The sequence below is a fragment of the Antennarius striatus genome, chromosome 20 (genome assembly GCF_040054535.1).
Source record: "Antennarius striatus isolate MH-2024 chromosome 20, ASM4005453v1, whole genome shotgun sequence".
In the NCBI taxonomy this organism is placed as follows: domain Eukaryota; kingdom Metazoa; phylum Chordata; class Actinopteri; order Lophiiformes; family Antennariidae; genus Antennarius; species Antennarius striatus.
In genome coordinates, this window is record NC_090795.1 from 18,915,582 (window position 1) to 18,940,412 (window position 24,831).

A 24,831-nucleotide genomic window follows, 5' to 3' on the forward strand; every position below is an offset into this window, starting at 1 on the left:
TCAGGAGTTGGCCTCCTCCTTCCCTCCACTCCCCAACGGCTGGGGTTATTGTCACCAAAGGAAAAACGTAAATGCCTTCCTCGCTCCACTGATTACACAGGTCCCGGTCCCTTGCAGATCTTCTTAATGAAGGGGGTAGGGTGGCACAGACTTCATCCACCACTCTCTTAACCAGTCTGATGGAGTTGATGCCACACTTCTCCCTTAGGGCATCGACTGTCGACCCCATCAGATGCCCCAGTTTAGTGCAGCCAGCTCCCCTCAGCTTAACCCTCAAGCTAACTGACTGCAAAATGTCAGTTTTTAAAAAATCATTAAAAAATAGAGGTTCGTCAAATAGCCACAGTCCTGGTATTTCAGGCTTAGTGCGGGCTATGTTAAACATCCTCCAGGCTTGCATAACAGTTGCGTAAAAGGAAGACAGCCAAGAAAGGTCCAACTCCTCCGAACGAAGCAGGAACAGCTGTTTTTCATAGGCCAACCTCCCCGCTCTCCTCAGCAGCAGACGAGCAGAATCCAGCCAGCTAGGGCCACAGCCGTAAAGGAATCTCTGAGCTGTTTGCAGTCGGAATGAGGCAAGTTTAGATTTGACGTCCACAAATCCTTGGCCTCCTTCACTAACTGGCAGGTAGAGCACTGGTGCTTTGACCCAATGCCGGCCAGGCATTGGGTCCTATCCTGCAGGGTCCTATGCTCCTATCCTGCAGGAGTTTGTTGTTAAAACACCAGTAGGAATTAACCCTCCCACCTGGTGAAAGGATCAAATCAGTGCAAACAAAATGATGGTCCGTGAAGCCAACAGGGGTTACTTTGCTGTCAGCTAGTGAGGAGTTGAGAAACTGTGAAATGTACAGCCGATCTAGTGTAGCTGCACATATCCTGTTGTTTATGACTTTTAACCACGTATATTGTTTGGATTTCGGATGTTTAACCCTCCACGTATCCACTAGATCTGCCTGGCTGATGATGCTCTTCAGGTTCTTTGACGATAGTGGATGAGGCTCTTTGCCAGTTCTATCCAGCGTAAAATCCAAAGTACAGTTAAAGTTGCCCCCTAAAATTATCTGTTCTTGATGGAGCTTCCTCAGTTCTTCTTCCAGAATGTTAAAAAAGGCTATCCTATCGGTTCCCTGGTTTGGAGCGTAAATGTTCAGAAAACAAAACACACAATTATTAATTTCTGCTCTAACCATGTCACAATCCGCTCCTGGTTTTCCTCATCTGCCCAGCTCTACCTGCTTTCCACTCCCACCCCATCAGTGCAACTGCCTTCACCTGTGTTTCCTCACCTGATTATCACCTGCCTGTTCTGTACATATACCCTCCCATTCCTCTCAGTCTCTGCCAGATTGTCTTTGTATCATGCATAGCTCTCTCGCGCTTATCTCCGGACTGCTCCCTCGGTTTTGACCCTGCCTGTGTTCGACCTGTCTTCCTCGTCTCTGCCCCGGTAAACTGACCAGCCTTCTGTCTTTGACTACCCTGCCTGCTCGTTCCCTGTCTGCTACCTGTCAACTGGGATTCCTGTTTGCTGAGACTGCTTTTCTGGAATATTGCTGCCACTCTGTCCGAAGCTTCAGAATAAACTGTTGGACTTTTGCTGTTCTGGTCTCAGTCTGTGCTGTACTTGGGTCCTACCTTTGACCTGTTACAGTACAATCTGGCCATAAATGGATCCAGCACAGATTGATCACCGGATATCCCGGATGGAGGACATGCTTAACCAGCTGGTTGAGAATTCCGTTGCGGCTACAGCAGAAAACCAGCAGGTTCTGGCAAAAGTTCGGTGTGATGTGGCAAGTCTCCACGCCCACACCCAGGCGCTGGGGCTCACACCGTCTGCCTCACTGGGAGCCACGTTCTCGTCACCTGCCTCTGCGGGCGCTGCTGCTACGCCATCCGCCTCAGCGGGTGTCGCCGCCGTTCCACCTCCGATCCGGGAGCCTAATGTGGGAGCACCGGAGCGTTATGATGGCGATCCTGCCACCTGCAATGCCTTTCTCTGCAACTGTTCTATCATTTTTTCCCTCCAGCCGCTCACCTTCTCCTCGGAGGAGGCTAAGGTGGCTTACACCGTCAATCACCTCACCGGGCGGGCACGTCTGTGGGGCACTGCGGAGTGGCAGAGAAGGATTCCCGCCTGTCACTCTTTCCGGTCCTTCGCCGACGAGCTCCGGAAGGTTTTTGGTACCGGACCTCTGGGGACCGACGCCGGACGAGAACTGCTGGATCTGGTCCAGGGCAGCCGTTCAGTCACGGATTACGCTATACACTTTCGTACGACGGCCCCTCTGTGTGAGTGGAACCCGGTCGCCCTCCGTGATGTCTTTTTGCGGGGGCTGGCTGGATACATCAAGGACGAGCTGGTTGCTTATGAGCTGCCGTCAACACTGGAGCGCCTCATTGAACTCGCCACCCGCATTGATCTGCGCATCCAAGCACGTCGGAGAGAGAGACGCTCTGAGCTCCACTCACGACCTGCCCGTCCCCGCAGTCCTCCTCGCTCCAAGCCTACAGCGGCGCCAACCTCTCTCCTGTCTGCTTCAGTCACCCCTGTGTGTGAGGGGGATCCGGAGCCGATGCAGCTCGGCCGCACCCGCCTCTCACCTGAGGAGAGGGAGAGAAGACTGCGCTTGAACCTCTGCATGTACTGTGGTCAGCCAGGGCACTTCGTCAGCCGGTGCCCAGTAAAAGCCAGAGCTCACCAGTGAACGGAAGCATACTGGTGAGCTCCATCGCTGATCCCGCCTCCTCTGAAAGGCCAAGCATCACCGCCGAGTTCCTGCTGCCTTCTGGTTCCCACTCCATCGCCGTCCTCCTCGATTCTGGGGCTGATGGGAGCATCATGGACGAGAACCTCGCTCTTCAGCTGGGACTACGCCCGGAGCCGCTGCCGTCGCCCATTGCAGCCAGAGCCCTGGACGGACATGTGCTGGGGAGGGTAACATCTCAAACCAACCAGGTGCGCATGCTCCTGCCAGGGGGGCACGATGAGAGCATCCAGTTTCTGCTTCTGTCCACACCTAACCAGCCCGTCATTCTGGGGTACCCCTGGCTCCGCCTGCACAATCCCAACATCGACTGGACAACCTGCTCCATTCGGGAGTGGGGTGCGACCTGCCAGTGGACCTGTCTCGGGGCGTCGTCAGCTTCTTCTGCTCCTGCTTCTACTCCTGCTCCAGACCTCACTGGGGTTCCTGCTGTGTACCACGACCTGAAAGAGGTGTTTAACAAAGCTAAAGCTACCTCCCTGCCGCCACACCGCCCTTATGACTGTGCGATTGACTTGCTACCTGGCACATCTCCCCCCAAAGGACGTTTGTACTCTCTCTCTGCCCCTGAGAGAAAAGCCATGGAGGTATATATTAAAGACTCCTTGGCGGCAGGGATCACCCGCCCCTCTTCTTCACCTGCTGGCGCAGGATTTTTTTTCGTGGAAAAGAAGGATAAGACACTGCGCCCCTGCATAGACTATCGTGGACTTAATAATATCACGGTTAAGAACCGCTACCCCCTCCCGCTCCTCTCCACGGCTTTTGAACTGCTCCAGGGGGCGACAGTGTTCTCAAAACTTGATCTGAGGAATGCTTATCATCTGGTTCGCATCCGGGAGGGAGACGAGTGGATGACTGCCTTCAACACCCCGACAGGGCATTACGAGTATCTTGTGATGCCCCTTCGGTTTGACGAATGCCCCTGCAGTTTTCCAAGCCCTGGTGAACGATGTGCTCCGGGACATGCTGAATAAGTACGTCTTTGTGTATCTGGATGACATCCTGATCTTTTCCCGCAGCCAGGAGAAGCACATCGTCCACGTCAGATCCGTCCTCCCCCGCCTCCTGGACAATTCCCCCTTCGTCAAGGCGGAGAAGTGTGAGTTCCATGTAGCCTCAGTCTCCTTCCTGGGGTACATTATTGCCAAAGACTGCATAAAGATGGATCCTGCTAAGGTTTCAGCTGTAACCTCCTGGCCTGTCCCGGAGACACGCAAGCAACTGCAACGTTTCTTGGGGTTTGCCAATTTCTACCGGTGCTTCATCAGAGGTTTCAGCTCCATCGCATCTCCCCTCTCTGCCCTCACCTCATCCAAGACCTCCTTCCGTTGGACCGATGCAGCTCAAGGAGCCTTCGACACCCTCGAGACTCGTTTCTCCACTGCACCCATCCTCCAGATCCCCGATCCAGAGCACCAGTTCACCGTGGAGGTGGATGCATTCAGCGTGGGGGTGGGGGCGATCCTGTCCCAGCGCACCGCCAAAGACCAGAAGCTCCGTCCCTGCGCTTTTTTCTCTCGCCGTCTCACTCCCACGGAGAGGAATTATGACATTGGTAACAGGGAGCTTCTGGCGGTAAAGGCGGCCTTGGAGGAATGGCGCCACTGGCTAGAGGGGGCCGAGGTGCCATTCATTGTGTGGACTGATCACCGCAATCTGGAGTATATTCGCTCTGCCAAGAGACTGAACTCAAGACAAGCCCGCTGGTCACTGTTCTTCGACAGGTTTAATTTCACGCTGTCCTATCGGCCGGGCTCCCGTAACACCAAGCCAGATGCACTCTCATGCCGGTTTCCTGAGAGCCCGGATGAAAGACCTGAACCCTCCACCATTATTCCAGCCTCCTGCCTCATCGCTTGCGTCACCTGGGAGATCGAGGAGAGGGTGCGGGCAGCCTCTGAGGATCAGCCCGGTCCTAGTTCCTGTCCTCCTGACCGCCTGTTTGTTCCGGCTAGTCTCCATTCTGAGGTGCTCCAGTGGGGGCACGCCTCCCGGCTCACCTGTCATCCAGGCATTCAGCGCATCTGTGATGTCCTGCAGCAGCATTTTTGGTGACCTTCGCTGGAGGAGGATGTCCGTGGCTACGTCAACGTGTGTCCTGTTTGCAACCAGAATAAGTTCCCTTGTCACCCACCAGCCGGCCTCCTGCACCCCCTGCCTATCGCTCATCGCCCTTGGTCACACATTTCCCTGGACTTTGTTACCGGTCTACCCCCCTCCAGTGGTCACACTGCCATCCTCACAGTGGTAGACCAGTTCAGCAAGATGGCACACTTCATTCCCCTTCCCAAGCTTCCTTCTGCCAAACAGACTGCCAGTCTGGTCCTCCGACACATCTTTCGGCTCCATGGTCTGCCCACCGACATCGTCTCCGACCGGGGCCCCCAGTTCATGTCCATCTTCTGGAAGGAGTTTTGCAGTCTGCTGGGGTCCTCAGTCAGCCTCACCTCTGGTTTTCACCCCCAGTCCAACGGGCAGACTGAGAGAGCTAACCAGGACCTGGAAACCACGCTTCGCTGTCTCACGGCTGACAATCCTGCTTCCTGGTCGGAGCAGCTCATCTGGGTGGAATATGCCCACAACACCCTCACCTGCTCCTCCACGGGCCTTTTCCCCTTCCAGTGTGCCTATGGGTATCAGCCGCTGCTCTTTGCTAATCAAGAGAGGGAAGCTGCCTGCCCGTCGGCTCAAGCCTTTGTCCGTCATTGCCGGCGCACCTGGGAATGAGAACGCACCGCCCTCCTGAAGTCTGCTGACCGCTATACTGCTGCCGCCAACAAGCGCCGCAAGCCTGCTCCCGCCTACCAGGTCGGCCAGAGGGTCTGGCTCTCCACCCGTGACCTGCCCCTCAAGGTGGAGAGTCGCAAGCTGGCTCCAAGGTTTGTGGGGCCCTTCCCCATCATTAACCCGGAAGCGGTCTGCCTGCAGCTTCCAGGGTCCATGAAGATCCACCTGACTTTCCACGTCTCCAAGATCAAGCCTGTCCGGGTGAGTCCTCTTGTTCCCCCTACACCACCCCCTCCTCCTCCTCAGTTTGTCGATGGTGGTCCTGTGTATGCTGTCAAGCGCCTCTTGCGCTCTCGCCGCCGTGGACGTGGTATGCAGTATCTGGTGGACTGGGAAGGTTACGGTCCGGTGGATCGTTCCTGGGTTCCAGCCCGGTTCATCGTGGATCTTTGGCTCATCACGGACTTTCACCGCCTGCATCCGGACCAGCCTGCTCCATCCTCCATCCCGTCCCCTGGGGGACCTGCTGCTGATGGGCCGGCCGACCCACCGGAAGAAGTGTGGCTCAGATGTGGACACTTCCTCCGGCTCGTCTTCCTCTTCTGCAGACGAAGATGTGGACTCCGCTGTCTCAGAGGAGTTTTAGCCCCCCTCCGGCCTCCCCCCTCCCTCCCAGTTCAGTCTGGGACGTCTGGAGCCGTCCCTTGAAGGGGGGGGGGGGTCCTGTCACAATCCGCTCCTGGTTTTCCTCTCATCTGCCCAGCTCTACCTGCCTTCCACTCCCACCTCATCAGTGCAACTGCCTTCACCTGTGTTTCCTCACCTGATTATCACCTGCCTGTTCTGTACATATACCCTCCCATTCCTCTCAGTCTCTGCCAGATTGTCTTTGTATCATGCATAGCTCTCTCACGTTTATCTCCGGACTGCTCCCTTGGTTTCGACCCTGCCTGTGTTCGACCTGTCTTCCTCGTCTCTGCCCCGGTAAACTGACCAGCCTTCTATCTTTGACTACCCTGCCTGCTCGTTCCCTGTCTGCTACCTGTCAACTGGGATTCCTGTTTGCTGAGACTGCTTTTCTGGAATATTGCTGCCACTCTGTCCGAAGCTTCAGAATAAACTGTTGGACTTTTCCTGCTCTGGTCTCAGTCTGTGCTGTACTTGGGTCCTACCTCTGACCTGTTACAAACCATGAGGAGCCGACCTTTCACCACCTCAGAAGAGGATAAAACCTTTATGTTGTCCTTTGGTCTAAAAAGAACAGCCACACCTGCACTAAAAGTAATACCGTGGCTGAGGACAAGGGACCCCTCCCACCGTAATGTCCAATCTGTGTCGTCAGCAGGAGTGGTATGAGTCTCCTGGAGAAACATCACGTCCACTCCCTTCTGGGTTATAACTTCAGACACCAAAGCTCTCTTCTGCTTATCCCTCCCTCCGTTGATGTTTAAAGAACCGATCTTTAATATTTCCATATGAAAGATAGGAAAGATAAGCAGACAAAAAAACAACATTCAATGCTCAGAAGTTCACAAAGTTCATCAAGAAACACCGTGTTGTACATGGTCATTTAGAATCTATAACTTTCTTGACTATTTTACCCGATTTTTTTTCCTTTCGCAGAGTTGTGATATGTTTCTTTAAACGAAATCGCTTTCGTTCATCTAACTGGTCAAAACCAACCCTCCTTTTAATAATATTAACCGAACGAATGAATTTATCGGCATCATGGAAATAATCATTAATGTCCGTTGCTCTTTTGTAGGTTTCATCAAGGAAATGAACAATGTCCTCTAAAGAATACAGATCTGTAGGCTTGCTGGCAGACTCTCCCACAGAAACTGTATCCGACTCAGAGTCGTAGTCCATGTCATTCACAATCGATTCCTGGCTATGAGACGCAATTTGTCCGTCATTCCCATTTTCACTATCATTCTCATTCACATCCTTTGGAGCAGCAGCAGCAACATCACCCGTCCGAGAAGAAGTCTCAATGACCTCAGTCAGAGAGCAGGTGCTGCCGCTGCTGGTCTCCATAGCTCCGGAGACCAGCTTCTGATCAGCCTGAATCTCAGCCTGGTTCTGTCCCTCCAAGGATCTCTTATTTGATCTCTTTCTAGATCTCGTACTTGGCACAATTACGGAAACACTTTCTGGATACCCCACGGCATCGCGTGCCGTCAACGATTCGACTACATTGGTTCTATTTGTAACTACATTTAAACACTTTTCCGTTTCATTTCACACCGCTGGGTCTGAAGACACAAGCGTACAAACGACTGGAGCGGCTTTCGTCGCCGCCTTAACACGACCGACCGCAACCTCGGAAAAGAGCGCATCAGCAATGGGAGCGGCTTCGACCGCTACCTCGTCACCACGCGACGATTCCGAGGACAAGTGCCGACCGACACCTGGAGCGGCTTCTATCGCTACCTGGCTACTACGCTCCGCAACCGCAGACGCGATCCCCTCCGCCCCTACTGCATCATCAGCCACCACCGCAGCAGAGGCGGCGCCGCCCTCCGTGGGTAACGCGGAAGCAGACTCCCGCCGCCTGAGCGGACACAATGCACTTTTATGTCCAACATCACCACATTCAAAACATTTCATCTGCCCCGAATTAGCGTACACCATGAAGGACATGTGACCGTGTTTCACTGTGAAGGACACCACCAGAGAGTGATCGGGTGTGTCCAGAAACATGAACACCTGCCAGCGCAGGGACTTCACGTTCTTCAGTTTAGGGCTTTTGCAACCCAATTTAATTTCAGTAAACCCACTGGCAAATTTACCGAACTGACGGAGCCCATTTTCCAACAACTCGTTTGGAATAAACGGCGGGACACCTGACACGGTGATCTGCGTGGATGGTGCAGACAGTGGGGACACCTGAACAAACAGCTGATTGATGAACACACCACGCTCAATCAGCTGATAGACGTTCTGGTCTTCCTTTAGGAAAACAACGACGCCTTTGTTCATCCTTGAAGCATACAAAACATTCTCATGACCCACTTGGTCTCCTACCGCCAGTAGAACATCTTCCACCGACACGGTGTTATCCGGAGGGACGATCCGAAATCCCTTCTGGAGTGACGGAGGTGGCGGCTCGGCAGGCGCCATTGCACCCTGAGAGTCCTCACAACACCAGCAAATACACAATAACGATTCCCACACCAAAAAAACCCCCAATAAAGCAGAGAGTCCAACCACAAGGACAGAACACCATTCAAAACACTCGCGCAACTCAATCCGCCACTCGATCCACCACTCACCGGAAACCAGAAAGAGAGGAGAGGAGAGGAGAGGAGAGGAGAGGAGAGGAGAGGAGAGGAGGCTGTATCTTCATTGTGATACTGAAGCAGCGATAATCCACACATAAATAGAAACTGAGCAAAAGAGAAACACATAATGCAGAGAATATGTGCTAAGCTGCCTTTGGACTCTTATTGTTTGCCGTTTGTCATCTTCAGTGGATTGGTGGGGGGGGGGGTGTTGGCTAGGACCACTGCCAAATGCAAATATTGTGGAATAAATGGTGCTAAAGCTCAACTGTGCCACTTTGCACCTAAGCCTGTGTTGAATTAACACTGTTATCATAAACTGTGTGTTGGGGTGGAAGTGGGCTGAGCGTCGACAGATGGGTAAGAGCATTAGGGACATACCTGCCAAAGGGGGCCTTTCACCCGCTGTTTGGGATATTAAAATTCACTGGCTGCAAAAGCACCCGTGGCATATGGCCCAGTAAATATTGACTGATATTTTAATTATCCTTTGCATAATATAATAATTAATCAGAAAGAGAACGGCTTCACCTTTTCCCGCTGCTGCTGCTTCAAGGCTGTGACGTGTTTGTCCAGCGTTTTTTATTTTCAGTGGCACATCAGTATTCATCAACAGGATGTACTACACACTATATTCCTATATATACCAATCAATAGCCACTACTTTAAACAGTCAAACTACAAATTTAAAACATATACATTAAATGTAATAAATATTAAGTCTTTAAATTATTTTTTTTATTGTAGAAATGAACACACGATCAGAAATACTGAACACAAACAGAACCACGGGTCACCTTCAAATACATATATTTATTATATGTTATACTTTATAAGCTGATCATACAGTGTTGTATAGAAATCAATTATATTTTGTAGTAGGGAGTTATTTCAATGAATGCAAACAGATGTTTGGTGTCTTCACATCTCCTCTTTAAAAACTCACAACTGAATAAAATGTCATGTTTGTGTTATAGCTGCCTCCCATTAATCGAATCTGCTTATTTTATTTTATTTTTTTTCACATTTGAACATGACAGTTTTCCAGTCATATCATTAACGTATGATAGGCGTAGCGGTCAGTGTCCAGAGGCATCTCTGTGTTTGCACACACACCTTCTGCTTGTTAACAGCAGCACTGTCACCATTTGGTTCTGGTGGCACGTAAACGTTTACGAGGGGACTTAAATAAATATTAAAAAAGCCCCTTTGAATTCTCCTGAGGGAGATTTATGTACTCCACCAGTGAAGTGAAAGCAGCAATGTGTTTTGGGTGAACGGACCTTTCAGCATATAAATGCATGTGTTTGCTTTCCACCTCGACTGAGGGCACTGTTGAAATCCAAACTTCACATTCTGTTCTGGTAGCACCACTAGTATGCTCTATACATAGGAATACCACATCACTGCTGGCTCCTGTGTGCATCTACACACCAAGCCGTGCGGGTGTGTGTGTGTGTGTGTGTGTGTCACGGTGTTTTCCATTCATGTCTTTGCATCGTGTAAATGGATTGCATGAAAAGAAAAGCTGGTTAGAGCTGAGCACAGAATCTGGGCCCAGAGATATGACCCCCACCTGTGATCAGCAGCAGACTCCTCATCCTGCCGCCTTCCTGGAGACTGAGAGGGAATGATGGAGAGCATTACAGGGGGGTGAGAACTGCCCTGAGGAGGAGGAGCGGGTGGGCGGATATGCGCCGTGCCACACATCCAACTCCTCGCAGGGCAGAGGAGTTCAGAGGAGGCATGTGGAACTGAATAATCCAGCACACACTCGCAATCCAACAACTTAGCATGCAAGTGAGGGCGGGCAGATGAAAAAACAGCGAGAACCACGCACAGGCCTGCCAAGCTTTTTGGAACAAGCAACCGCTTCTTCTTTTGTTGCTGTTTCAGGGCAGGCTGTCAGTGGGAATATAAAATATGAAGCAACAGTTGGATGAACACAAACCTGCTCTGTATATTGTTCTACTGTGATTGCATGAAATTCCTCTCTAATTTCTTGTTCCTCTGCGCCGTCCAACAGCTGGTATTGAGAACATCTGAGCTTCTAGCCACTGTGTGTGTGTGTGTGTGTGTGTGTGTGTGTGTGTGTGTGTGTGTGTGTGTGTGTGTGTGTGTGTGTGTGTGTGTGTGGGTGTGTGTGTGTGTGTGTGTGTGTGTTGCCTGTATGTACATCCAAACTGAGCTTTAGAGTCTGTGAATCTGCCGTGTGTGAAGAACACTGGTTTACTGGGAACCTGTTACTTGGTCCTGAGGGGCGGTGGTGAACAGAGGAGTTACAGAACCAGTTTACCAACAAGGTAAATTTAGTCATCTCATACAGTACACTGGATATTTTCACCATTTTCACCATGTCGGTGATGGAGCTTTATGGAGCCCAGTTTGGCGTTGAGTTGACAAGTTTGTTTTGGAGGAGTAAACTTTTGAGTGGTTGTTTGTGATGAAATTAAAATATCTACTTGATGTTTGACTGACACTTCAGGTAACCCAAACCTTTGATCAAAGAACATTTTTCCACTCTCTCATTTCATTTGAAAACTTTAATGCTTTTTATTCTGACATTAAATCCCTAAGAAAAAAATGGAAGCAAAGAAATATAAGAAAAGAAAAAGGGTACTTTGATATGCTTTTATATATTCAGGACTTATGGGTGACATAATTTATAAAAAAAGACATCATTTATATATAAATATCTATAAACACAAGATGTGTGTTTGGAGAAACGTTTGATTGATTTCAATAATTTAGCATTTGCTTTTGTTTTCATTTTTACATGTAATTTTACCTTTAATTTTCTTTTTACCTGTAATTGACATGTTTTAAGTTAATTCTCAGTCACTTCAGAGTGACTTATAGTGACTTATTATAGTATTCAGAGTTTTACCATAGAGGCATAAAAGAGACCTTGACAAGCAATACTTTTTTTTCACTCCTATTTGATCTTTAAAGATAAATGACTTGAAACATGAATCCAGCTGTTTGGTCAGTAGAACCTACAGAAGTGAGCATTTACTGCCCTCTACTGGACTGAATGCTGTCGTTACACTACAACACATTTCAGGAACAAAGGAAGTTCATTTTGACACAGCTCTGAACAAACTGAAGACAATGAATAAAAACAGTTGTATCTCAAACTTTATGGCTTTATTTCTCAGATAATTCTCTCTATCACAAAATGTCTTTAAAATGCAGACTAGGATTCTGTACATAAACTGTACACAAAGAAGGGCACAATACACTGTATATGTAAAAACCACATATACAGTAAGTCACCTTCATTCTAGCTCTGCCTTTAATGGAACCTGTACCTTTAGATCTGTCTGTAACAATAACACAACACTCACACGGAGCTGCATCTTTTCTTTTGTAAATGGTAAACGATGAGCTGTACAGCAAAACAACCTCCATAGTATTCATGAACACATTCATTATATACAGTTCATTCATTCATTTTAGCTCAGTGAATATTCATTTTTGTAGAAATCCTATATGGATTTGATACAAATTATTGGTACTAAGTCCGATGTGTGTGTTCACCAGGCTGACAGGCCCCTGTCCACACTGAGGCTGCATGGATGCTCATGCAGCAGCAAAGTGTAAATATGTACAAGCATAAAACAGGTGCACACACCTACATCTGTCTCCTACTCATACAAGAAAGCATAAAACTCAGATGAGAAGAAAATCTGCAGCACAAGAAGCTGGCACACTTCTCATGACCACCTCTTTCACACCTTCATAACTCCCCCCGTCCACCCGCCTCAGGAGAACCTGTCCCTGACCTAACGTGAACTGAAGAGGAGGCAAAACCTCTCAGTGGGTTTTTCTCATGCTTTCAAGTCAAAATAAAAATCAAAAAACTTTAGGCGATACTATGAACAGGCCTGAAAAACATTAAAAAATAAAACGAAAAAACCCCTAGGCCTTTAAGAATAAAATAAAATAAAAGGAATAGAAGCACCCAACACCGACGTTTCGAGCCGAAAGAGCTCTTCTTCAGGGCAGGGTGCCAAAAGAAATCAACCAAGCAGAGAGGAGAACTGTCTCTTGCAAGCTGCAGCAGTAGAATGAGAGCAGAACAGGAGGCAGGGTCCTTTATGCTCTGCTCCAAAAGGGGCGTTCCCAAAGCCACAACACATTAACTGTTAGTGCAGCTAAACTACCTTATTGGCCCGAATATAAGACGACCCCGACTATAAGACTTTTCAAGACTCAAGTTTGAAAAAGACTTTTTCACCACCAAATTTAATTTTTATACTGAAAATAATTACAGTACATCTGAAACAAATGATTATAACAATATATTCGAGAGAAAAAGCAAGTCATTTTGCCTCATTCAAATCATGCAAAAACTGTCTGTCATATCTTAATATCTGAACATTTAAAATGTGAACTAAAGTGCCATCACATTTGTAAATGAATGGCTTCTGGGGTTTTTTTCCCCCTTTTTTCCCCTTCTTTTTCTGGTTTTTTGAAATGTGAATAGATACAGTAGATAGGTAGATAGATAGATAGATAGATAGATAGATAGATAGATAGATAGATAGATAGATAGATAGATAGATAGATAGATAGATAGATAGATAGATAGATAGATAGATAGATAGATAGATAGATAGATAGATAGATAGATAGATAGATAGATAGATAGATAGATAGATAGATAGATAGATAGATAGATAGATAGATAGATACCTTAAAGATCCCGGAGGAAATCGCACAACAATAAACCAATCCACTGTGATAAAACAAAACTGCAATAACTGCGTTAACCATCAAAGTGAAGTCTGTAGTCTACTCCAGATTGTCGCTACGTTTCTCCATTTTCTGTTATCTCTTCTTATTTTCTTCTCTTTTCTTTCTTATCGCTATTTTTCTTTTTCTTCTTCGTGTCAGGGGTTCGCTTTGGCCTGGGGAGATTAGTTCAGCATTCGCTTTAAAGATATCTGGCGCCATCTAGCGTTGTGAATGGGTATAATGTCTAGACCCCGAATGTAAGACGACCCCCACTTTTTCAGTCTTATTTCAATGCAAAAAACACCGTCTTATATTCGGGCCAATATAGTAAATGTACTAAAAGTTCATGTAAGTATCAAAATAAAAAACTTTAGAACTCAATACATTGTTAATGAGGCTTTGCAGAGGCCTGCTTATCTTAAACACCTAATTTTAAACTAGGGATAGGGTTAGGGAATAGGGTTAGGGTTTGGGGTTAAGGTTAGGGTTAGGGGTTAGGGTAAGGGCTAGGGTAGGGTTAAGGTTATTATTATTATTAATAATTTATTTTTTTCGGACATGTTAACATATCAGAAATCAGGATTTCAACCGGCTCATACATTGAATTTTGACAGACGTTCATACCCTTATCCATTTCCAGATATTAGTGTTTTACCCCAGAGCAGAACCATGTTTACATTCTTCTTAGGAACACAAGGTTTGTTAATATCATAGATGGTCAAAGGAAGATTACCTTACAGTGTTCTCCACAAGAATATAATGATCACCATCACCTATTTAAGCAGACAGTGCTTATACAAGAATTAAAGGTCCCATATTGTGTATCTTTAACTTAATGTCATTCAGCTGCCAGATGTCCAACTAGACTGTATTCCAAATATTCTGACCTAAAGTGATCTGTGGTCCTAAATATCAGCTTTTCAAAATCGCTCATCTCAGCTACTCACAAAACGCTTCGTTTCAGGCCTCCGGCTGCAGTATGTTAATGAGCTCCGCTGGTCCACGCCTCCTTCACCTCGGCCACGCCCCTCTGAAGGAGAGCGTTAGGCTAACGGGACACTGACCGGCGTTACATTTATTATCATTATGGTGTTTGGAGGATCCATCGTGTTGGCGTACATTTATGACCCTGAGTCGGACCCAGAAGCTCCTAAAGAAACACCGACTGTGCGGCTGCAGCAGGACGTTTCTGAATGGTTAGTACGTGTGAACGTTACTTAGTTGGTTCTGTGTTGTGTTTTGTAAGCTACATCATCACAGGACGCTAGCATCTCCGGTAGTTACTTTTGTTTCTACTCCCGCCTCTCATCGCACAGTAATAATGTCATATTAACCCGTTACTAAGCTGCTAAATATTTGAGGCAGTCCTCTGTGACAAGACAAACGGAGATAACACCTGCCACCATCACACCAGGTTAATGGTGAAATGATGTAACCATATTGCAGTGATGCCTTTATCTACTCTATTTTGAAGTGTCTTCACCTGTTGGTCAGGTGTTCCTGTGGACACTGAATGTGTGCCAACAGCAGTAAACATCTGCTGTTTGGAGATGCCACAGGTACCATGCTCACAGCTAAACCACAATGTCTCTATTCGGCTACTTTTACCATTATAAATTCAAATGACCTTTACCATGTTTTTCACTGCAGGTTAGGAGCCGTCTGCAGGTTGATGAGGTTCTGTGCATGACTCAACATCCTGGGTTCCAGCCTTTGTGCCTAAACGTGTACATCCTACAAACAGCCGGTCACGTACTGAGGGCCGTGTGTGGCCCTTCAGTCTGAGACCAATACATCGGTATGTAGTGGACACTTGGAGAGCTGTCTCACACCAGGCAGGCACAAGGGAGGTGTGACGTCACGGGGTTAAGGGGTGTGAATGAGGAAGTACTTATTTAAAGCAACTGTGTTGGTTGTTGTGATACACTTGTGAATAAATACACTGAACTCACCCGTACCCTTGCCTCGTTCCTGCGAACCTCCACATTGGTGACCTCTACGTGATCATGGATGCCAGTCACGAAACCCAGACGGGTAGTACGGCGCAGGTTCCTGCCGGCGCAGGTTTTCCAGCGATTTTTGCGGCTACAGTTAAGCTGCCGGAGTTTTGGAAGCACGACCCGGATCCCTGGTTCCAACATAATGAGGCCTAGTTTCACCTCCGTGGAATCACAGCCGATGAGACCAGGTATTTCCATGTGGTCTCAGCTCTGGACTCCTCCACCACCTGCCGCGTCATGGGGCTGCTGAGAGACCCGCCGCTGACCGGGAAGTACGGCGCGCTGAAGGCCATGTTGCTGCAGGTGTTCCAGCTATCCGACGCCGGGCTGAGACTTTTTCGGTGGTTGGCCTGTTGTGGATGTTTGGGGGAGGTCCTGTGTAGTGGACACTTGGGCCCCGTCCACACGATGACGGATTTTTTGAAAACGCAACTTTTCTGTTGCGTTTACGCCTTCCGTCCACATGACAACACAGATATCCGGAACGAAAACGCAACTTTTTAGAAACGCTGGCCGAGGTGGATTTTTTAAAAATGCTGGGTCTGCGTTGTCGTGTGGACATCTATCTATCTATCTATCTATCTATCTATCTATCTATCTATCTATCTATCTATCTATCTATCTATCTATCTATCTATCTATCTATCTATCTATCTATCTATCTATCTATCTATCTATCTATCTATCTATCTATCTGTGGGAATGAAGAGTCCTGCAGGACAGCTGTGTACCAACAGTATGGGTGTCCACTTGGTCAGTTTGGCCCCTCACGTCCCTTGAAGCTGTGGGCTGAATGGATGCATAAGGACGAGAGACACTAATTTCAGGACACCAATGTTCTGATTTTGGACAAGGAGGACAGACCTATGTGTGTTGTCGCTATGACGACCAACAAACAATCGACTCTAACACGCACGCGCACACACAATACGAAACAAAGCACAACTCCCTACTTAGCCTAGCATAAGTTGACTTTATTTATGCTGACAAATAGGAAAGAAAATACGAGACCAACTTATGTGCGTTTTAGCTTTATACTGTAGGTCCAGCACGCACACACGTGTGGGAGTGCACGCACACACGCAACACGCAAATGCGAAACAAAGGAGACCTCTGTTATAGGGTGGACTAGTTAGGCTAAGGCCCCACCCTGTGGCCAACGGAAGTACTTGCTGGACTCTGGGATACACATTGAAGTTTGGCCATGCTTGTGTTGTTGCTGTTCCTAACTGGCTTCTTCTAATACATTGAATCAAACACAGCCTGGTCTGACTCATCATTACGGCACCTACACATGCAACATGGTGTCAGAAGCCTAAGCTGAACCCAAAGAAGTTAACTTGGCACCGTCCGACGCTAAAATGGCGTACGTTTATTTGTTTTGGTGAGGATTATAAGTTTAGTTAGCCTGCTAGCATTAGCGTCACGCTGAAAGGATGGCATACCAGCACCGGAGCCCATGAAGATGACGGAGGACATTCACAGCAACTGGGTGAGCTTTCAGGCAGAATTTGAAGATTATCTACAGGCGACCGGGCTCAGTGGGAAAAACAAGCCGGTGCAGGCTGCAGCACTAAGGAGGCTGATGGGCAATGAGTGCCATCATGTCTACACACATAACCTGGAGACATACTTTGCACCTGTGAAGAACGTGATTTTCGAGAGATATGTTTTCGGAAAACTTAAACAAGAGGATGGAGAGCTTATTGACTCATTTGTTACCAGGCTGAGAGCAAAAGCTGCCTCTTGTGAATATGGAGCTATGAAGGATGAACCCATAAGGGACAAACTTGTTCTCGGGTTAACTGATGATGGTGCGAGTGTGGCCCCTAAGGGTTTATTTGGGTCACAAAGACTAAAGTTAGAGTTAAAATACTCTAATATATGCTAAAACACTGCTAAAAACACTGCTCCCCATTTAAAACACTGTCCCCATTTAAAAACATACATACAGTTGCTTGTTGCTCATTTCTGCCAGCATCCAAAAACTGTTTTGCGACTGTTACTGTAAAAGGACAACAGGGGGCGCTTCAGGCTGAGTGAGTAACATGCTCTTCACTGAAGTGCAACACAAAGTAGGGGTCAGTTCTGATCGTTAGCCACGAACATCTGACGGTAAACTGAAAGACTGAATATCTGTTCCTACTGTGTTTCACAGGTAAGAGCTATGAGAAAAAGAGTGTATAAATGTGTTTACATGGAGATCTGAGGGTACAGGAGCCGAGATGTGTTTGAGCGTGTTATGAGTGTGAGGAGTGAGTTTATGGTGTTGAGCACTAGCAGATAGCACTAGTAGGCTAAAATGAGGACCGTGTAGTGTATATTTAATCACCAACATAAGCTGTGCCATTGCTAATACAGTGTTGATGTGGTTGGAGAATATATGAAGATTTGGAGTGTGAAAATATAAATGTTGGTTGTTTATGGTTTATTTGAATTATAAATCTAAGTTTGTCCCTGTTGTGTTTTTCAGCTAATGCAAAGGAGAAATAGGGACAATTAGGGACAAGAAACAGGGACAAAACAAGGCCGTTTGAGTTCTTGAATATGAGGTTTCAACTGTTATATTGAAGTTGAATAATTATTGCACTAAAAAGGTGTTTATTGAAAGTACTGTGTTAAATGTTATTTCTGTATTTCTTTGAGCAGCTATAATAACTGAGTGCTTATGTACTGTTATGGTATTAAACACTAAACAAGCAGGAAAGCAGAGTTCAGTTCTGATCGTTCCAGTCGAGACGTTAGCCAGGAACTACTGAACGTAAACTGAAAGACTGAATATCTGTTCCTACTGTGTTTCACAGATACCCCCCTTACCCTGAAAACAAAATAAATGTGCTGCGAGGAGTCCTCTTCATTACATATGTGTAACATATTTTGGCGAGCCAGCCAGCCAGGAGACACCAGAGGTCTCATAAATGACCGAACCTTCATCAACCTTCTCTGAGATGGATAACAGCCAGCTCTTGCGTGATCAAGTGAGCGCAGCCATATGGCAGCTGAGGGAGGAGCTTCTCGTGGATGTCTGCAGGTACATGAAGTGCGATGGCCTGGACAGTGGGGACCCCCAAAGTAAGCCCAAGGAACTACGAAGTGTACTGGCACATGGGGCCCGGGAGTGGGGTCACCTAAAAATGCCATGAATTTAGGAGTTAAAAATGATTAAAATCAAATAGAATCAATTAAAATTAGGGGAAGGGAAAAGAAAAGTTAGGGGATTGAGGAAAAACTGAGGGAAGTGAGGTAAAATGAATGTTAACATTTAAAAAGCACTCCTGTAAAAAGAAAACGGTGCAGGACAGAGCTGAAAAAAATATTGGAATAGAATAATAGTTAATAAGGTCCACAATAGAAACACTCCACAGATGTTTGGGGAGGATGATGGAGAATGCAGAGAGCAGGACTTCAACTCTGCTCCCCTGACTGCTAAGCTTGCACTTAAAGCATTGAGCTATAGCTTCTTGGTGGTGACTGTGGGGAGATGCAGATATAAGGAAAACTTTGGTTAAAAGAATGTTTAAAAGAGATGTGGTCCGGTTGGGGTTTGAACCCTCGATCTCAAGTTGAAGGAAACCGATATTACCCCTACACCATCCTGGGGGTACAATGACACTGGGAAAGTATCTAAACAAATCAGAGGGCTTGGGGTGAGGGGAAAGAAAAGGAAAAAATTCAGAATTAGCAGATAAGGGAAGGGGGGGGGTGGGGTTAGAAAAATCAGGGGTTAGGGTTTAGGGAAAGAGGGGGGATGGGTGTTTGAGGTTAGGGAAAGAAGCAGCTGGAAAGAAAAAAGAAAAAAGTATTTATATATTTATATAAATACAAAAGAGATATTTAAATAAATAAATGAATAAATAAATAAATGAAATAAAATAATAAACAAAAAATTAGTGCTATAATAAAATTTAGGGTCCCTTCTGGTAAAAGAACAATTAAAATATGATCTGAGTAATAATGGTAAGTGCTTTAGTAAGGAGCCATGTAATTAAAATAGATACAATAAATAAGTAAAAAGAAGCATGCAGTTAAAGACAAAAGTAATAATTTTAAAGAGAGAAGTTTGTATTTATAAAATAAGGGATTCACTCGGTAAGGGTCAGATTCAAAATAGACTCGTTGGTTGTTCTGAACCAGAGGGGCGATTGACATTTAAAATGAACCAGATTCATACAAAAAAAAAACAATTTTATAAAATTAACTATACTCATAATTTATAATTAATTTATTGTTTATTATTATTACACTTATCTAAGGAGGCAATGAATATGAAGTAAAGAAAAATAGTCCATATTTTCTATAAATACAAGAATAAATAAAGGATAAATAGAAAGGTCTTAAAAATGTCTTAAATTCCTTTATTTATTTATTTTTGAAATAAGGGGAAGGTGCCTTAAACAGAAATATAAATCGAATAAAATAGAAAAATATTATTAGTTAAATAATTTCAGAAATAAAAAGGTAGACATTGTAAAAACAAGGAAAGGTCATCCACAAACACTTATTAGCATTTTTAATCGTGTCCAGTTTGGCGATCCAACGTCTCTCTGCCGCGCGTCGTTGTTCGACGGACCAGCGGCTGCCGCTCTCGATCCCCAGGCTCTGGACTTTGTGTGGTCCGTGAGTTTTAAAATGGTTGTATAAAACTTTATTTCCCGCTACGCTATTCATCATATAAAAGTGCTGTTTGATCCGTAAAAATATGGCATTTTTTGTCTCCCCGATGTACAGTTTCTGGCAGGCCCGACATCTGATGACGTAAATGGCGTTCGAGGTGCCGGATGTGGGGGCCTGCCAGAGGTTGGAACCAGCCCAACTGAATGGGTTAAAAATATAGCGGGTATTGATAAAATGTATCTCCCAGGCTCGAGACGCCTCCCCAGGAGTTACCGGTTTGAGGGCTGCGTGGACCAGGAGGTCTTTGAGGTTTTTGTTCCTCCTGTAGGCGGAGATCAGACGGCAGCCCCCCAGGGACGGGTGGGTCGACTGTAGGTGGGAGAAGTTGTGACGTATGGTGCTGAGGAGGGGTTGTGTGGACTGAGAATATGTGGTGACCAGGGGGATGAGAAATTGATTGGTTTCTGTGCTGGCCGGGGTGGGAGTGCTAGTTCGAGGGGGGGCTGCAATAACCTCCGCCTTAACACTCCTAAGGAAGCGCCTCGAATACCCCCGTGGCCGAAGTGCACTAAATAAAGCTTTCGTTCCCTCCTCAACATCCTTCAGGTAGGTGCAGATCCTGTGGAAGCGGATTAATTGTGACTTGATTACCCCCTTAAAAGTGTGCCTCGGGTGGTAAGAAGTTTTAAAAAGGAGGGCATGTCGGTCCGTCTCTTTAAAATAAACTTTTGTGGCCAGTTTCTTATGTTTTTGAGTATGTTCATGTAAAAAAACGGTGGTATCTAGAAACTCTATACAGTCCTGGTGGATCTTGTGCTTTAACTTGATCTTGGGGTGGTGGGAATTCAGAATGTGAATAAATTGTAAAAATTCTGCCTCTGATCTGTCCCACAGCCCAAAGATATCATCTAGATACCTCACGCAGCGAAGGGGCTGGTGGGGGCAGTTACGGAGAGCGGCTCCCTCCCACTAAAGGCAAATGTCAGCGTATGAGGGGGAGTATTTCCTTCCCATCGCGCAGCCACAGACCTGGAGGTAGTGCTGGTTTTTGAAGTAGAAATCGTTCCGGGTGAGGGTTATTTCTAGAAGTTGTAAAATGGTGGAGTTGGGTTGGGAGGGGTCAGGGTGACGGAGGAAAATGTTGTTGATGGCAGAGAGGCCGAGGTGGGTTTCTATGTTGGTGTATAAGGAGTCGATGTCTATTGAAAAGAGAAAAGTGTGGGGCGGGACCTGGAGGGAAGACAGACGGTGGACGAATGTGTACGTATCCTTGATGTAACTGGGTTGCAGGTGGGAGAGGGGGTTGATGTAGTGGTCTATGTATTCAGCGATGCGCTGGGACTCGGACCCGCAATCACTGATGATGGGTCTCCCTACTGGGACCCCCGATGGGACCGTCCAGGTTTGGGGCGTTTTCTGAATTTTTGGAAGTAGGTAGAAAAGGTGCGGTCGGGGTTCGTCTGGGCCGTCCAGGTAGGTCTTTTGTTTGTAATTGATGATTTTTTTTACGTAAAGATCGGTAGTGATGTTGCGGATGATGGTCTGTGTTTCTAATTGTAATGTTTGTACCAATTTTTTATAATAAGACTGATTATTTAGTTGTCGGTTTGCCTCCAGGATGTAATTGAGATCCTGGAGGACAATTTGGCCGACTTTGTCCGCTGGTTTTATAATTATGTGTTTGTTGGATGCACTTCCTGGCTGCACTTCCTGTTGTGGTAAGCGTTTTCCGTCATTACCTGTTGTGTTTGTTTGACTGCGTGGTCTTGGTTCGCTTTCGTCACACAATCACTGTTAATATCTTGTGTCATTTTAGAATTGTAGAGTAAGCTAGTTGTTTCTCTACATCTCAAAACTTGATTGCGAAAGCTCTCAAATATTTCAGCTAACCTTTTACAAACTGTTTTATTAAAGTAATCTTCCGTACTTCAGAGCTAGCTTAGTTTATTTTTGTTGCTAACTATGGCTACGCTTCCCTTTGTCCACTCTCCTCCCTCTCCTTCTCTCTACTGCTCAATCTGTCGGATGTATAGTTTTTCCCCCGCTTCCTTCAATGAAAGGGGCATCTGCACAAAGTGTAGTGCTTTTTCTCAGTTTTCTCAGATGGAAGCAAGACTTACTCAGTTCGAGGCACTGGTTCAGTCCTTAACTGAAAATATAGCTATGCCACCTAGTCAGGTAGCTTTAGCCGGAGCGGACCCACCCACCACCAGCTCACGCTAGCCACTCCCCAGCCCAGGTTAGCCGTCCTCCAGCAGCCCCCGAGCAGGAGCAGTGGGTGACTGTTCGTAGGAAACATAGTGGCAGGCGAAAGCCTCGGGTTCACCACCAATCCCCGCAACCACTCGATATCTCAAACAGCTTTTCCCCGTTCAGCGACACACCCACTGAGGAACCTACTCTGGTGATTGGCAGCTCTGTGGTGCGGCACGTTAAACTAGAGACACCAGCGACCATAGTCAAGTGTATCCCGGGTGCCAGAGCGGGCGACATCGAGTCATTTTTGAAACTGCTGGCTAAAGATAAACGTACATATAGTAAGATAGTAATCCATGTCGGCGGTAATGATACCCGGTTACGCCAATTGGAGGTTACAAAAATTAATATTCAGTCGGTGTGCTGCTAAGCAAAAACAATGTTGGACTCTGTAGTGTTCTCTGGTCCCCTTCCCAATCTGACCAGTGATGACATGTTTAGCCGCATGTCTTCACTCAACCGCTGGCTGTCTAGGTGGTGTCCTGCTAATGACATTCAGTTTGTTGATAATTGGCGGACTTTTTGGGGAAAACCCGGTCTCATTAGGAGAGACGGCATACATCCCACTTGGAATGGCGCTGCTCTCCTGTCAAAAAATCTGACCACTTTTATTTCGGCCCCAAAACCATGACCCAGAGTTGAGACCTAGATGCAGAGTCGCAGTCTTAAACAAGTCTCTGCACTCCTAGAACGGTCACCCACTGTACCTTCACCCACTGTAATGCTACCCACTGTAATGTTACCCACTACACTTTCACCTACTGTATTGTCACCCACTGTACATACCATTGAGACTGTGTCTGTCCCTCGACCACTTAAAGTTAATTCATGCAAATTCAAGTCATTTCAAATCCAGAGGAAAGCCAACTGGACATCCAAATTTAATAAAAATCAAAACCAGGACTTCAACAGCTCCGGAGTACAAAACAATAGAATGTGGTCTCCTAAATATTAGATCTCTGTCTTCAAAAGCTGTTTTAATCAATGACATTATATCAGATTATCAAATAGATTTATTCTGTTTAACGGAAACCTGGCTAAGTGAGGATGAGTATTTTTACCTAAATGAAGCTACTCCTCCTAGTCACCTAAATTATCAGATCCCTCGAGTCTCAGGCAGAGGTGGCGGAGTTGCATCAATTTTTAATTCCTCACTAGAATTGAGCCCTAAACCAAAAATTATCTTCCATTCATTTGAAAGTCTTAGTCTGAGCCTATCAAACCAATCCAGAAACTTCAGCCCCTATTATTTGTCATCATCTATCGTCCTCTTGGTCCATACAGTGACTTTCTATCCGAATTTGCCGATTTCTTAACTAGTTTAATTCTTAAAACTGATAAGGTCATAATTGTTGGTGATTTAAATATTCACGTGGACGACAGTAATGATAGCCTCAGTAGGGCATTTATGTCATTACTCCATAGGCTTTAGTCAGTGTGTACAGGAACCTACCCACCAGTTCGAGCATACTCTGGACTTAGTCTTGATTTATGGGATTGAAATTGAGGAGTTGGTCATCTTTCCTCGTAATCCTATCCTTTCTGACCACTGCCTAATAACTTTTGACATTCGGCTATTGTGTGATTCTTTTCCTGCAAAAAACGTTTGTACTAGAAACTTATCAGATCATACTATTTCTACATTCAGGGAAGAAATCCCAAGTATGCTTAATCTAATCCCACTACTGAACTACACAGCGGGTCATTTTCTGAATTGAGTTAATGCTAGCCCATCTCAAATTGATGAGTTTGTTGATGTTACTTCAGACTCTCTGTGAAAAACCTTAGATTTAATTGCTCCACTAAAATATAAGACTATAAAACAGGGGATGCGAGCTCCCTTGTTTAATTCTCATACCCACCAATTAAAGCAAGAATCCCGACAACTTGAGAGGAAATAGCGTTCTTCTAAATTAGAAGAATACTGCACTGCGTGGCATGATGGTTTACATAAATACAGGAAGGCACTTCGTTCCGCTAGAGCAGCCTATTATTCATCATTAATCAAGGACAATAGAAACAATCACAGATTCTTGTTCCTTACTGTATCCAGACTGACAAAGAACCACAGTGCATTTGTGCCTAGTATTCCATCAAGTCTCCACAGCAATGATTTTATGAATTTCTTCAATAATAAGATCCTGCTCATCAGAGACAAAATTAATGGTGTCCTATCCTCAAACTCTGGTCCTTCTTTAGGTCCCTTAGATCCAATAAATACAAAGCTGACTCCTGAACCCTTTGGTTCTATGGAGGTCTTTTCTCCAATACAGATTAGTCAGCTGATTAAAATAATCTCCTCAGCTAAACCGTCCTCCTGTCTGTTAGATCCAATTCCAACTAAACTCATCAAAGAAGCCCTACCTTTACTTGGCAACCACTTCCTTAATACAATTGACATGTCATTATCAACTGGATATGTACCACGGTCCTTTA

The 24,831-nt window shown here is 46.1% G+C and overlaps 1 pseudogene; it reads left to right on the forward strand.

Moving 5' to 3' along the window:
• Positions 1-22,101: 22,101 nt before the first annotated feature.
• LOC137587929 (uncharacterized) lies at positions 22,102-23,026 on the forward strand (annotated as a pseudogene).
• Positions 23,027-24,831: the final 1,805 nt, after the last annotated feature.